At 37.8% G+C, this 15,537-nt stretch overlaps 1 non-coding gene across 1 annotated transcript; it reads right to left on the bottom strand.

Moving 5' to 3' along the window:
• Positions 1-10,272: 10,272 nt before the first annotated feature.
• On the bottom strand, positions 10,273-10,379 carry LOC116111130. Its single transcript, XR_004125008.1, has one exon. It is a non-coding gene; the product is annotated as a small nucleolar RNA R71 (small nucleolar RNA).
• Between the last annotated feature and the right edge of the window lie 5,158 nt (positions 10,380-15,537).

The following is a 15,537-nucleotide window of genomic DNA, read 5'->3' as shown; positions in this document are numbered from 1 at the left end:
AAGACACAAACTTTACGTGGAAAACCCAAATGGGAAAAACCACGGGACCGTAGTCCGATATCAACTTCCACTGTAATAGATAATGGGTACAACAATTTCTTTTCTAGATAAAACTATAGGCTATAACAATATCACCAATCATCATCCTAACAAAATAGATTTTAATAGGAAACACTCAAATTGAGAAAATGGGCGATCTCACCAAAACACGACAATGAAGAGGACTATCGAGAAATTGACCGTTGGATGTGAATAATGTTGGAAAAGTAACTTGCCCGACCCACGGCGGGTTAGTGGTTTTGGCGGGTCGGGCTAAACCTGGCCCGCCAACCCTAACCCGGTGGGTTATGCTGTGAGCCAGGCTGGGTTAAGTCATACAGGAGATAAAAGGATAATCAGGTTAGAAGCAAATGGGCTTTTAAGCCTATTGGGTTTATAACCCTACCAACTTGTGAATCTTGTCTTCAAGGAAAAATGACCAAATCGCCCTTTAAGGCTAAAGGGGAAAGATCCAAAGAATTATTAGAGGTTGTACATTCAGATATATGCAGACCATTTAATGAAATGGCTCGAGGAGGTTTTCAATATTTCATTACCTTTACCGATGATTCTTTTAGGTACGGGTATTTGTATTTAATAAAATACAAATCTGAATCCTTTGAAAAGTTCAAAGAGTTTAAGAATGAAGTAGAGAAACAGACTAGAAAGAGTATTAAGTCTCTACGATCAGATCGTGGTGGTGAATACTTAAGTACAGAATTTCAAGATTTTGTAAAGGAGAATGGTATAATGTCCCAGTTGACTTCTCCGTATACGTCGCAACATAACGGTGTGTCTGAAAGGAGGAACCGTACTTTATTGGATATGGTACGGTCGATGGTAAGTTTTACGGACTTGCCAACGTCACTATGGGGATTTGCCCTTGAATCCGCTATGCATATTCTGAATAGGGTACCATCTAAATCTATTGAGATGACACCATATGAGATGTGGTATGGTAAACCTCCTAGTCTCAAATATATGAGAATTTGGGGTTGTCCAGCTTATGTCAAGATTGTCAAGATAGACAAGTTGGACGTTAGATATGAGAAAGGTTAGTTTATAGGGTATCCCAAAAATAGTTTGGGATATTATTTTTACTTTCACATTGATCAACGAATTTCGATAAGTAGGAATGCACACTTTCTTGAGAAAGACTTCTTAGAAGAGAGTGGTGCGGGAAGAAAAATTATGCTATAGGAAGAGTTCGGGGAGCCTTAGACCTAAAATACTCAGATGGGTGGTCCCTCTCAGGAAACATTAATACCTAAAACGGTTTCGGTTCGTAAATCATCTAGAGTATCTCAACCTCCAGAAAGATATGAATTACTTCATGAAGAGATTTTTGAATCTATCATGATTGGATAAGTCAGTCATGGGGATGATCCTAGAAGTTATGAAGAAGCGATATTAGATAACGATTATGGAAAATGGCTAGAAGCTATGAATTCTGAGATAGAATCCATGCATGCTAATCAAGTATGGACTCTCGTTGATCCTCTGAAGGCATAGTTCCTATTGGATGTAAATGGATCTTCAAGAGAAAGATTGGCAAAGATGGAAAGGTAGAGACCTATAAAGCAAGACTAGTTGCAAAAGGTTATTGGCAAAGATGGAAAGGTAGAGACCTACAAAGCAAGACTAGTTGCAAAAGTTTATACTAAAAAGCAAGGGTTGGATTATGAGGAAACTTTCTCACCAGTCGCTATGCTTAAATCAATCAGAATTATGCTAGACACAACTGCACACTATGATTATGAGATATGGCGAATGGATGTCAAAACAGCATTCCTCAATGGATTTATTGAGAAAAATATCTACATGCAACAACCTATAGGTTTTGTATCCAGTTCTGAAAGAAATAAAGTGTGCAAGCTGCATAAATCCATTTACGGGTTAAAACAAGCTTCAAGAAGCTGGAACATCCGGTTTGATGAAATAATGAAAACGTTTGGTTTTATAAAGAATCCAGATGAACCCTATGTTATAAAAGGATCATGCAATCATATTTCTCATACTGTATGTAGATGACAAACTATTGATGGGAAATGACATTGGGATGATGACTAAAGTTAAGTTGTGGTTATCTAGAACTTTCTCCATGAAAGACTTAGGAGAAATGACCTACATCCTAGGAATTTGTATCTATAGAGATAGAACGAAATGATTAATAGGTTTATCCCGAAAGATGTACATAGAAAAAATGTTGAAACAGTTCAGCATACAAGACTTCAAAAGGGAATTTTGCCTTGCAGTCACGGAATTCATCTTTCAAAAGATATGAGTCCAAAGACTGATTAGGAGCATGAGCGGATGCATGGGATACCCTATGCTTCAGCCGTAGGTAGTCTCATGTACGCTATGCTATGTACTAGGCTTATATTGCAAATGTTGTGAGTGTTACAAGCAGATATTAGTCTGACCCAGCGGAAAAACACTGGTCACCTATTAAGACGATCTTTAAGTACTTAAGAAGAACTAAGGATCTAATACTAAGTTATGGAGGTTCACAGTTGAAAATTGATGGATACTCTGATTTTGATTTTCAATCAAATGTGGATGATAGAAAGTCTACATCCAGGTTCATTTTCACATGCAATGGAGGTGTAGTCAGTTGGAAGAGTTCAAAACAGTCGACTACTACCGATTTCACTACAAAAGCTGAATACATTGCTGCTTCAGAAGCAGCAAAGGAAGTTGTCTGGATGCACAAGTTCATGATTGAACTTGGTGTTGTTCCAAACATGGTTTATCCGATAACCCTATACTGTGACAATACTGGTGCTATTGCACAGGCAAAGGAGCCAAAGGTGCACCAGAAGTCAAAACATATTCAAAGTAGATATCACATTTTAAGAGAATTTGCTAGAGTAAGAGAAATTCTAGTGCAGAAAACACCTTCAGCAGAGAATGTAGCTGACCCACTCACTAAAGAGATAACACAAAAGCAGTTGGACTATCATCTTGAGAAGATAGGTATTAGATATTACAGCGATTGGCTCTAGTACAAGTGGGAGTTTTGTTAGTGTATGCCCTAGGAACCAATCGTGTTATCGGTTTAAGGACATTGTATCTTGTAAAAGTATTATGAATAAAAGAAAGTGTTCTTATTTTACATGTTGATTTACTGCTTCATTTATATTATAATTAATACTGCATGTGAAATGTCCGGATGACACGGATCTTCAGAAGATCAGATCATTGAAGAATTCCCTATGCAATTAATATTAATTGGGCAATAACATTGCATAGTAGGCATGCTGAATGTCTCCATTGAATATCATGTGATGATATTAGTATGGGTGATTATAAGAGGTGTGTCACTAAGACATTAGCATGGATAAACGGTTAGTGAACTATTTATCGAAAAGGACCGATTACGATGAATCACATGGATGTGGTCAATGATGTATTATAGGATCATGCTAGTGTACTACTGATCCTTAGATCTGAGACATCACAGTTGAATTCAACATAGGATGCATATGGTTCATATGGTGTATAAGCACGAGACTAATCATGTCTTGTATAATAAGCCTGTTTGGTCATATGTTATTCATGTGCGAGGACAAGTGATGATCAAGATGGGATCCGTTAACTCAAAATAGTTCAATCTCGAGTTCCTAGACGAATGTCAATAAACATTAGAAAAGGGAAATCTCTAGCCAGAGTATAATGAATGTCAGATGACAAGTAGTTTCATGTTGACGAGTTCCATTGTATCGATTGACAATTTGATTAAAGATTAAGTTAAGGGTTTTGACATACCATGAACCATTACACTTCAATGTGGTTTAGGGGTTATGGAACATTGCTAGACGTCTACCATAATCAATGGGAGTTTCAATTATAAAGAGTTATAAAGAGTTATAACGAAACATATATTGGGCCCATGACTAGATCATAGTGAAACAAAATGGTCACACATAAAACCAAGCTCAAGGAGAGAGAGTAATACATATAATTAATCAGATTAATGATGTTCGGACGTAAATAGTTGCATTCGAATTAATGTATTGGTGAGAAATAATTATCCATGGATAGCTAGCACTAACCAAGGGTAATAAGGATTTATTAAATATTATTATTGAATCGGATTCAATAATGGGGACAAAAGTGCATTGGTTTTATTCTAAAGAGTTGGAATATTTAATGGGATTAAAATTTGGGTTGATTATGAATTAACCATAAAACCAAGGACTTGACATAAATGCTCTTTTCCAAGATTAATTTTAAATTGTCTTAGGAATTGTTTGAGGACTTCCTAAGACAATTTAAAATTACACATTGTGCCCATGATATATAAACCAAGTGTTATACCATTTTCAAAGAATTGAATCAATTGAAACAAAATCACTCTCTCACTCTCTCGGCTCTTTCTTCCTTGACTTGTGTGGATCACATTTTGAGGTTCTTCAGTTCACTTGAAGAACCAAGATTCCAAGAAAGAAGATTCAAGTGTTGAATAGCAAAGGAGTATGTAATATTCCATCCTTACCTTGAAATTTTTTGGGCTTACGTGTTATGTTTGTGTTCTACCTTACATCCATCATCTTGTTCATCCATTTTACACCATTTCCATGTCCAAAATATATGAAACCCAACAATGCTTACCATTCTTTGAGACCTTGAAGGGGAAGAAAGGTTTCAAGTGGATAGAGGTGTGTGAAAGAGTCTTCCAGGAGCTAAAGAAACATTTGGGACATCCTCATTTGTTGTCAGAGCCTGTCCAGGGCGAGCCATTGTTATTATACTTATAAGTATCAAAGTTCGCCGTTAGTGTGACATTGGTACGCGAAGAGGGAGGAGTGTAATGGCTGGTATACTATGTCAACAAGAGGCTGCTCAATGCAGAGATGAGATATCCTGAAATGGAGAAGCTTGCCTTCGCCTTTGTCATCACTGCCAGGAGGCTGTGACCTTATTTCTAGGCAAACTCCATTCACGTGCTGACCAACTTTCCCCTAAATAAAATAATGCAAAAGCCCGAGACATCGGATAGATTGATCCAGTAGACAATGGAAATCAGTTAGCACGATATCAAGTACGTCCCGAGAACAGCAATCAAAGGTCAAGCCTTGGCAGATTTTATATCAAAATTCTCTTATCAGCTAGAGGGTGAACCAAGCCTGCCAAGGATAGATACCTCAGGAAAAGTCGAGCAATAGAAACCAAAGCTCGATGACTTATGGCAATGGACTTTGTATTTGGATGGCTCCTCGAACGAGAAAGGGGTAGGAGTGGGGCTCTTACTCAAAAGTCCAGAGGAACACCTGTCAGAGCCACAATAAGATTTAGGTTTGCCGCCTCCAACAATGAGGCTGAGTACGAGGTATTGCTCGTAGGGATTCGCCTCGCCAAGGAAATAACGGCAAAGTCCATTAAGATTTACAGTGATTCACAGCTCGTAGTCCACCAAATTACAAGGGAATACCAGGCAAAGGAAGATAGGATGGTATCCTACCTCTAGCTAGTGAAAACCAAGCTCAAGTAGTTCAGATCCTTCAAAGTTTTCTAGATCCCAAGGGAGAAGAACTCGGTAGCGGATGGTCTAGTCCGCTTAGCCTCTACAATGTATCAAGAGAAAGTTGATTTTATCCCTGTTAAGTTCCTCTTGAGACCAAGCATCTCCACCCACAAGGACCAGTTTTAAAAACGAGATGGAGATATAGTTGGATGGATGCAATCACTATCTACTTAAGGGATGGTACACTACCAGAGGAGAGAACTGAAGCTAGAACACTCTGCACAAAGGCAGCTCGGTACATGCTCATCAATGATAAATTGTATAAATGCGGTTTTAATGTGTCACTGCTGCGATGTATCGATCATGAGGATGCAGATTATGTCCTAAAGGAGATCCATGAGGGAATTTGTGGAAATCCCGCTCGAGGTAGATCTCTAGCATACAAAAGTGCTTTACTAGGGGTATTATTGGCCAACAATTGTCAACAATGTAGCAGACCATATGTGTAGATGTGATAGATGTCAGAGGTTGCAGATACTCTGCGAGCTCCACCTTAAGAATTGACTACTCTGACAAGCCCCTAGCCATTTGCAATTTGGGGCATCGACTTGATCTGCCCCTTGCCTTAAGGAAAATGAGACATTAAGTTTGTAGTGGTTGCCGTTGAATACTTCACCGAGTGGGTAGAGGTTGAACCCTTGGCTACCATCATGTCGAACAAGTTGAAGGATTTTGTTTACAAACATATTATTTGTCGGTTTGGAATGCCCTACGCTATAATAACCGATAATGAAAAACAGTTCGACAGTGAAGACTTCAAATCTTTCTGTGAATAGCTCGTCATCAAGAAGAGCTTTGTTGTTGTTTACTGACCTCAAGCCAACAGTCAAGTAGAGGCTGTATACAAGGTCATCAAGTACACTATTAAAAAGAAGCTTGACGCCTTGAAGGGGGGAAGGGCCGAAGAATTTCCCGAAGCCTTGTGGTCCTACAGAACAACAGCTAGGAGTTTGATAGGTGAAACCTTGTTCTTTCTATCATACGAGTGTGAAGCAATGACCCCAGTTGAGGTGGGAATTAGTTCGTTCTAAAGGGAAGTTTTCAACAAGGAAGTAAATGAAGACCTTCCCCACCTGAGGCTAGATCTAATTGAAGAGCACCGGGCCAAGTCTTAATTAAGGCTCTCCTTATATCAGCAGCAAGCCAAACGATACTTCAACTCTAAAGTCAAAAATAAAGACTTTGAAGTGGGTGACCTAGTTCTCGGAAGGTCGTCTAGGAAACCCAAAACTCGAACTTGGGGGCTCTTGGGCCCAAATGGAAAGATCCTTTCAAGATCTCTGAAAAGCTCGCACCATGATCTTTCCACCTGGAACGCCTCAACGGTGAAGCGATACTGCGAGCTTGGAACACTGAGCATTTGCAAAGATATTACCAATAAGCAGCTCGGGTTCCGCTTATGTCTTTCTTGTTGTTGTTCATTGTAAGGTTGTTCAAACCAAAGTACTTTATCAATAAAAGAGGTATAATTCATAATCTTTCTTTTGTTCATTATTGATGTTTTAATTTGTTTGGCATTTATTCATTGCTTCAAAAGATCGTGACCTACGCGATAGCATTCCAAAAAAAAAAAAAAAAATTTGAAGTCAAGAGTTCGAGAAAAGGCAGCTTATCTTAATAAGCCACACCAAAATCCAACTCTATAAGGGTGAAATATCCCAAATAAACGAAGTTAAACTTGAAAGGAAATTGGCCTTAAGCCGGCGACCAAAACTTGAAACGAACAACTGATCCAAAATCGGAGTTGTTTGTTGCAAAAGATTTCCTCGCACACAACCAAAAAAGCTCTTCAAGAAGCGAGTTATGCACAACTTGGAGCAAATTCAGATCTTTTATTACAAGTCTAATTTGGACAACTGAAATGACTCTACAAAAGTAGAAAATTTTTGCTCTGCGAGGATGTACTGAAATATCTTCATTTTCATTGATAAAGTGCTATTACATTCTAGAAAAAAAAAAAAAGAAAAAAAAGAAAAAAATGATGTTTCAACCAGCCGGGGGAGCAGGGGAATCATCCTCGACCGGTCCAAGGAGCTCGTCGCCAACTAGAAGAGATGGTTCCTCGATGGAAGGAATGGCAGCAGTTTCTTCAAGGTTGGGAGTCTCGCCCGGGGCAATTGTAGTTAAGGGAGTCAGGTTCTCGACTTTTTGCTTGAGCCCAATCTCCTCCTCACCTTCCTCGACCTCTTCTTCACCCCCACTATCATCCTCAGAGTCGTTCGAGTATACATAGGCCATTCCTTGGGCTTCGACCTTCATCTTCTCTATTTCTTTCTAATAAGCTCGTAGGAGGAAAGAGAAGTCAATTGAAGGGTGGGATTCCCACAATTTCTGTACAAGGAAGACCGACGTCAGCCAAGCCTAAGCAGTGATGGCCTCATTCAACTCCTCAATTTGAAGTCTGAGTTGCCTAGCCTCAATTTCAGTGTTCCATCGAGCCTTCACCTCCCAAGCAAGATCAAGCAAGGATTAATTGAATTTAGCCTCCTAATCCGAGGCAGCCTTTTGAGCCGATGAGGATAGCTCAGAATTATGTTTGTTATTGGCACCTTATTGCTATGCCAAATTCTTCTCAATCTCAGTTGCCTTAGCTTTAGCCTTCACTTGCACGACTGATAAGAGCTTGAAAATACAAATTTAGTTAGTGGTTTATAGGGATTATTTGTGAGAAATTAGACTTCATTTGATAAAGTTGCTTAATATTTTCATAATTGTCTTTTACGAGATCATGGGTGTGTTTGAGTGTTTTTCAAGCTACTAGTGCTAAATGTTATGCTCAGATAAAGAATCAAAAAAGCAAAGGCATGAGTGACGAGTAGAAACAAACAGATCAAGAATCGGAGTTGAATTGAAGAAGTTATGGAGGTTTGAAGTAAAGAGAAGATTCTAGATTACGCTCTAGCTTGAGCATACCTCGGTAATTTGAACATATCTAAAGCTATAAAACTCAAATTAAGACAATTCTTTAACTGTTGGAAATCTAATTCAAAGGGCTACATTTAATATGTTTACCACTTCTCCATAATCCATTGTTATCATGCTCAAAAATCACCATATCTAAAATGTTGTGGAATGATGCGAGAACAAGAAGGGTTTTTACTATGCCGCAGCACAATGCTGCGACACACTTTGTCCAATAGCTACCATGTTGGGGCATAGTCACGATAGTTAAGAAATTGTCATCTGTTTTTGTTTAGGAAAATAGGGTTAAGAGTCCTAAACCAAATAGAATTAAGGAAAATAAAACCCAAACCCTTATGGGATATAAATAGAAGTCTTTTAGCATTAATTTGGGGATTCTTTGGGGGAGAATAAGAGGAGGCTAATGCAAGAGAAGATCAAAGTGACAAAATTTTTGAAGCTTTTGATTGGCAATATAGAGAAGCCTTCTTGTTTCTTTCTTGAACTCGTGTTTCTTATTTCAACGAAGATGATTGTTTCTTTCATGTTTATTATGAACTTAATTTATTCTCTAGGGCTAAGATGTAGCCCAATCTCTTGATTATGTGTTGATTTATGCATGTTCATTTTTATTAAGAATTTTTCCTAAGTTCTACTATTATACCTAATGCTTTTGATTCTTAAGGGCCTAAGAATTGAATGAACTAATGGACTAGGTTGAGATCGGGAGATGATACTTAGTTGGTCTACGGTAGTAAAACCATAGTTTGAGCGAATGCTTGAGATAGGTTACTGTGACTTGTGAGGTTTTGGAAAACTCTATAGAGCGTAATAATCTCCAATTGCTTAAATCTGATTAGAGATAATTCGGGTTAGTAATTAGGAGTTAATTCGATAACTATTTGAGAGAAAGTTATTGGAAATTTAGGGAGTTTGACCTGTAGGAAGAGCTTAATAAAATTATCATAAGTGATCAATCCATGTGAATATGAGTTGGTGTGAAATCTATACCCTAGGTTTAGTCATCTTTCTTTAAACCAACAGATTTATTTTAATCAGTTCTCTTTTTAATTTCAATTGCTAATTTTATTTTATTTAAGTTTTCCTTGATACAATTTGGATTGATCAAATAGTAATAGGATAGTTTAATTAGTGATTGATAATAGTAATTCCCTTGGGTCCGATATTCATATTTATACACTTTATTACTTGCACGATTTTATACAATTGCGAAAATCACCAAGAAGTTTTTGGCGCCATTGTCGAGGAATTGCTTTAATATTATCAATATCAATACAAGCTGTTTAGTTGCTAATTTTTATTATATTTTTTTAATTATTTTTGTTTATAGTGCTTTAATTTTTAGTTCTATATTTTTTGTGTTGGACTATATAGAGGAGTTAGTTTAATGGTTGATATAGGAGTTGAAGTTGTTCAAAGAGCATTAAAGGACTACTCTAGTCCTACTATTGAAGGGTGCTATTCTAGCATCAGGAGACCACCAGTTCAAGCAAATACTTTTGAAACAAAGCCAAGAATTATTCAATTGATACAACATTCAGTTCAATTTTCAGGGTTACCTAATGATGATCCCAACTTGCATATCACAAACTTTCTGGGGCTATGCAACACATTCATACACATTGGAGTATCTGATGATGCAATTAGGCTTAGACTTTTCCCATTCTCTCTTCGGGATAAAGCTAAGGCTTGGTTGATTTCTCTGCCATCACGAAATATTACTATATGGAATGAGTTAGGCTCAAGCATTTCTTATGAAATATTTCCTACCTGTCAAGTCTGCTAAGATGAGGAGTGACATCACTAATTTTTTCCAGCAAGATATGGAGTCACTCTATGAAGCTTGGGAGAGATATAAGGATCTCTTATGGAGGTGTCCTCACCATGGGCTACCAATATGGTCGCAAGTGTAGACGTTTTACAATGGGTTGCTGCCAAATATGCAAGTGATGATTGATGCTGCAAGTAGGGGAGCTTTGAATAATAAAACACCAAAGGAAGCCTATAAATTGATTGAGGTGATGGCTACCAACAATTACATGAGACCTTTGGAAAGGAATGTTCCTAAGAGAGTAGCGGGAGTGCATGAAGTCGATGGCTACACCGTGTTGGATACTCAACTTTCAGCTATACAAAAGCAATTGGGAGTTGCCCTAAAGGTAAATGCTATTGAATCATCTTCCCTAACTTATAAACTTTGTGCAAGAAATCATTTATAGAAGGATTGTCAAGAAGGAAATCCATTTGAACAAACGGAACAAGCTAACTATGTCAAAAACTTTCAACGAGGGCAAGGGAATCCGTATTCTAGTACATACACTCCAACATGGAGCAATCATCCAAAATTTTCATGGAGTAACAATAATGAGCACAAGCCACCACCGGGTTTTCAACCTCAAGAGAAGAGATCTAATATGGAGAGTGTGCTCACTAAGTTCATGGAGGAGTTGGGAAAAAGGTTCGACAAGAATGAAGCTCAACTCCAAAAGTATGAAGTTTTATTGCAAAACTAATCTGCTTCCATAAGAAATCTTGAAACTCAAATGGGGAAAATCCATAATATTTTAGTAGGAAGAGTTCAAGGAACATTGCCGAGTGATATTGAGAAAAATCTGAAGGAGAGAGTTAATGCTATCATGCTGAGAAGTGGTAAGGAGTTAAAGAAAGCAAGCAAAGAAGGACAAACAAGGAAAAAACTTGAAGATGAAAAAGATGGCAGGACCAAGTGTGTCGCGATACAGTGTTGAGGCACAGGGGCAGAAATTGATAAAAATGCCCATGCTACGATGAAGGATGACACGACTCTCCCGTATCCTCACAGAGTGCAAAAACAGAGATTAAACAAGCAATTTGGTAAGTTCATGGACATGTTTAGAACTTTGAACATTAACATACATTTTGTAGACATGTTGGAGCAAATGCCGAAGTACGCGAAGTTCGTAAATGAGATTCTCACCAAGAAGAGAAGGCTTCAAGAACATGAGACAGTAAAGTTCACCGAGGAATGTAGCGCGTTGCTTCAAAAGAAACTACCACTGAAATCAAGAGATCTAGGGAGTTTTAATATTCCTTGCACAATTGGTAGCTTTTTTTTTTAATAAAGCTTTATGTGCTTTACGAGCTAGCATTAAATTGATACTATTTTCCATTTTTAGGAAGCTTAGTTTAGGAGAGGTGAAGCCAACCACGATTCATCTTCAATTGGCAGATAGATCCATAACATATCCTAGGGGAGTGGTGGAGGATGTCCTAATAAAGGTAGACAAATTTATCATTCCAGTAGATTTTGTAGTTCTTGATATGGAAGAATATCGAAACATACCTTAAATATTAGGAAGACCTTTTCTAGCTACAAGTAGGACTTTAATAGATGTACACTAAGGTAAACTAATCTTAAGGGTGGAAGACGAACAAGTGGAGTTCAATATTTTTAACACGATGAAATGTCCATCCAAGTTAGATACTTGCTTTGAGATTAGCATCCTTGATGACAAAGTAGCGGAAACCTTAGAAGAAAACTACCCTAGCTCACCCCTAGAAAATTGTTTAGTCAACTCTAGGATTATGGATGCTGAATTTGAGAGGCTAGATGAACAATGATTGAAGCCTTATGTGTATGGTGGATTGAAAGATAGAAGGGCTTGGACTTTCCTAGATGATACAGATTGAAGGATTTGAAAAGTCGAGCTTACGACTCTAATAAAGTGCTTCTTGGGAGGCAACCCAAGCTCTCTACTTTAATTTTGACTTTTGTTTTGAATTTATTTTAGATTTTCATTTAATGTGTAAGTTGTGATAAATTTGGTTTGGTTTGAAATGTTAGTTGTTTATGTTTTACCCTGTAACGCCCCGCTTGAGGTACGTTGTTATTGTTTCCTCTTTTGCCCTTAATCGAGTTGGTTTTTGTTGTTATTGTTTGTTTGAGTGTTATGTTGAAGGTNGGTGATGGCTACCAACAATTACATGAGACCTTTGGAAAGGAATGTTCCTAAGAGAGTAGCGGGAGTGCATGAAGTCGATGGCTACACCGTGTTGGTTGCTCAACTTTCAGCTATCCAATAGCAATTGGGAGTTGCCCTAAAGGTAAATGCTATTGAATCATCTTCCCTAACTTATAAACTTTGTGCAGGAAATCATTTATTGAAGGATTGTCAAGAAGGAAATCCATTTGAGCAACCGGAACAAGCTAACTATGTCAAAAACTTTCAACGAGGGCAAGGGAATCCGTATTCTAGTACATACACTCCAACATGGCGCAATCATCCAAATTTTTCGTGGAGTAACAATAATGAGCACAAGCCACCACCGGGTTTTCAACCTCAAGAGAAGAGATCTAATATGGAGAGTGTGCTCACTAAGTTCATGGAGGAGTTGGGAAAAAGGTTCGACAAGAATGAAGCTCAACTCCAAAAGTATGAAGTTTTATTGCAAAACTAATCTGCTTCCATAAGAAATCTTGAAACTCAAATGGGGAAAATCCATAATATTTTAGTAGGAAGAGTTCAAGGAACATTGCCGAGTGATATTGAGAAAAATCTGAAGGAGAGAGTTAATGCTATCATGCTGAGAAGTGGTAAGGAGTTAAAGAAAGCAAGCAAAGAAGGACAAACAAGGAAAAAACTTGAAGATGAAAAAGATGGCAGGACCAAGTGTGTCGCGATACAGTGTTGAGGCACAGGGGCAGAAATTGATAAAAATGCCCATGCTACGATGAAGGATGACACGACTCTCCCGTATCCTCACAGAGTGCAAAAACAGAGATTAAACAAGCAATTTGGTAAGTTCATGGACATGTTTAGAACTTTGAACATTAACATACATTTTGTAGACATGTTGGAGCAAATGCCGAAGTACGCGAAGTTCGTAAATGAGATTCTCACCAAGAAGAGAAGGCTTCAAGAACATGAGACAGTAAAGTTCACCGAGGAATGTAGCGCGTTGCTTCAAAAGAAACTACCACTGAAATCAAGAGATCTAGGGAGTTTTAATATTCCTTGCACAATTGGTAGCTTTTTTTTTTAATAAAGCTTTATGTGCTTTACGAGCTAGCATTAAATTGATACTATTTTCCATTTTTAGGAAGCTTAGTTTAGGAGAGGTGAAGCCAACCACGATTCATCTTCAATTGGCAGATAGATCCATAACATATCCTAGGGGAGTGGTGGAGGATGTCCTAATAAAGGTAGACAAATTTATCATTCCAGTAGATTTTGTAGTTCTTGATATGGAAGAATATCGAAACATACCTTAAATATTAGGAAGACCTTTTCTAGCTACAAGTAGGACTTTAATAGATGTACACTAAGGTAAACTAATCTTAAGGGTGGAAGACGAACAAGTGGAGTTCAATATTTTTAACACGATGAAATGTCCATCCAAGTTAGATACTTGCTTTGAGATTAGCATCCTTGATGACAAAGTAGCGGAAACCTTAGAAGAAAACTACCCTAGCTCACCCCTAGAAAATTGTTTAGTCAACTCTAGGATTATGGATGCTGAATTTGAGAGGCTAGATGAACAATGATTGAAGCCTTATGTGTATGGTGGATTGAAAGATAGAAGGGCTTGGACTTTCCTAGATGATACAGATTGAAGGATTTGAAAAGTCGAGCTTACGACTCTAATAAAGTGCTTCTTGGGAGGCAACCCAAGCTCTCTACTTTAATTTTGACTTTTGTTTTGAATTTATTTTAGATTTTCATTTAATGTGTAAGTTGTGATAAATTTGGTTTGGTTTGAAATGTTAGTTGTTTATGTTTTACCCTGTAACGCCCCGCTTGAGGTACGTTGTTATTGTTTCCTCTTTTGCCCTTAATCGAGTTGGTTTTTGTTGTTATTGTTTGTTTGAGTGTTATGTTGAAGGTTTGCCCTGAAAATTGGTTGAAAACAGAAGAAGTTCAGTCTGCCGTGCTTCGTCGGGGCGAAGAAGAATCTTCGCCGCGGCGAAGATGTGTTGAAACCAAGGGAAACTCCCTGGACAGTTTCGCCGCGGCGACAGAGGTTTCTTCGCCGTGGCGACAGGCCGAATAAAAGGTTGATTGAGTTTTAGATATTTTCTTCCTTAAGGACAATTTGACCTTTCTACCCCTAATTAGCAGGAAAAGTAGGGAGTTAATTGTAAGGATTTTTCATGGAGAATAGGTTGAGTTAGGGGTGAGTTTGTAATGAATCAAAGGATATGGATGGAAATAAAAAAGAAGAAAAAGGGCAAAATGGGAATGAGTGTGTTTATATTTCATTAAAAGGAATTAGAATCAAAGAAACCCCTCATTTTCTTCTTCTCAAACTGACTCTTCATTCTTCTCTCTCAACTTCTCTTTCCTTTGATCAAGGATTTCCAAGGGATTTTTGAAGGGTTTTGGGTAGAAAAGCAACCTAAGGCTTCCTAAGGTAAGATTCTTCTTAAGTTGTGTGATTTGAGAGTTTTAACCCATATTGAAGTTTGAAGGTTTTCATTCTTTTGGTTAAGATTGAGAGAGAAGTCAAGCTAAACAAGTGAAAGGAAGAATTTGTGAAGTCTCTCCTTAACAGGTAAGATAAACCCAACCCAAATTGAGATTTATGAATTTTCTTGATTAGGGTTTTGAAATAGAAATTGATGTATGTGATGTGATGTATATAGCAGTATGAAGGATTAAATAGAGATTTCTCTTTGTGATTGTTTATATATCCTTGCAAATTTGAGAATGGTTTGGTTTGCAAGGTAGTTGAGATGGAATTTAAGGGTATTATGTATCCCTTTTTGGAAGTGTTTTCTATGGCAGGTTTTGTGGCTTTGTGAAGGGGGTTTTTCCCCATTTGGATGGTTAAGAAAATTTTAGAATCATGGCTATGATAGAGTTTTATAGTGCACATGAGTTGTTTGATGAAATGCCTATAATAGGTTTGAGTGTGAGTAATGAACCTTAATTCTTGCAACATTGCTTTGGCATCTCATAAGTGCATTGGTGAAGATGAACCATCCATAGGCACTAGTTGTACATGAAAAGTGACCTAGAGAAAGTGAAAAGAAGGTTTATGCATTACCCTATGAGTAGAGAGCTTAGTGG

The sequence above is a fragment of the Pistacia vera genome, unplaced genomic scaffold, assembly GCF_008641045.1.
Source record: "Pistacia vera cultivar Batoury unplaced genomic scaffold, PisVer_v2 Contig627, whole genome shotgun sequence".
Taxonomy (NCBI): domain Eukaryota; kingdom Viridiplantae; phylum Streptophyta; class Magnoliopsida; order Sapindales; family Anacardiaceae; genus Pistacia; species Pistacia vera.
This window is presented reverse-complemented; position numbering and strand designations above follow the sequence as displayed.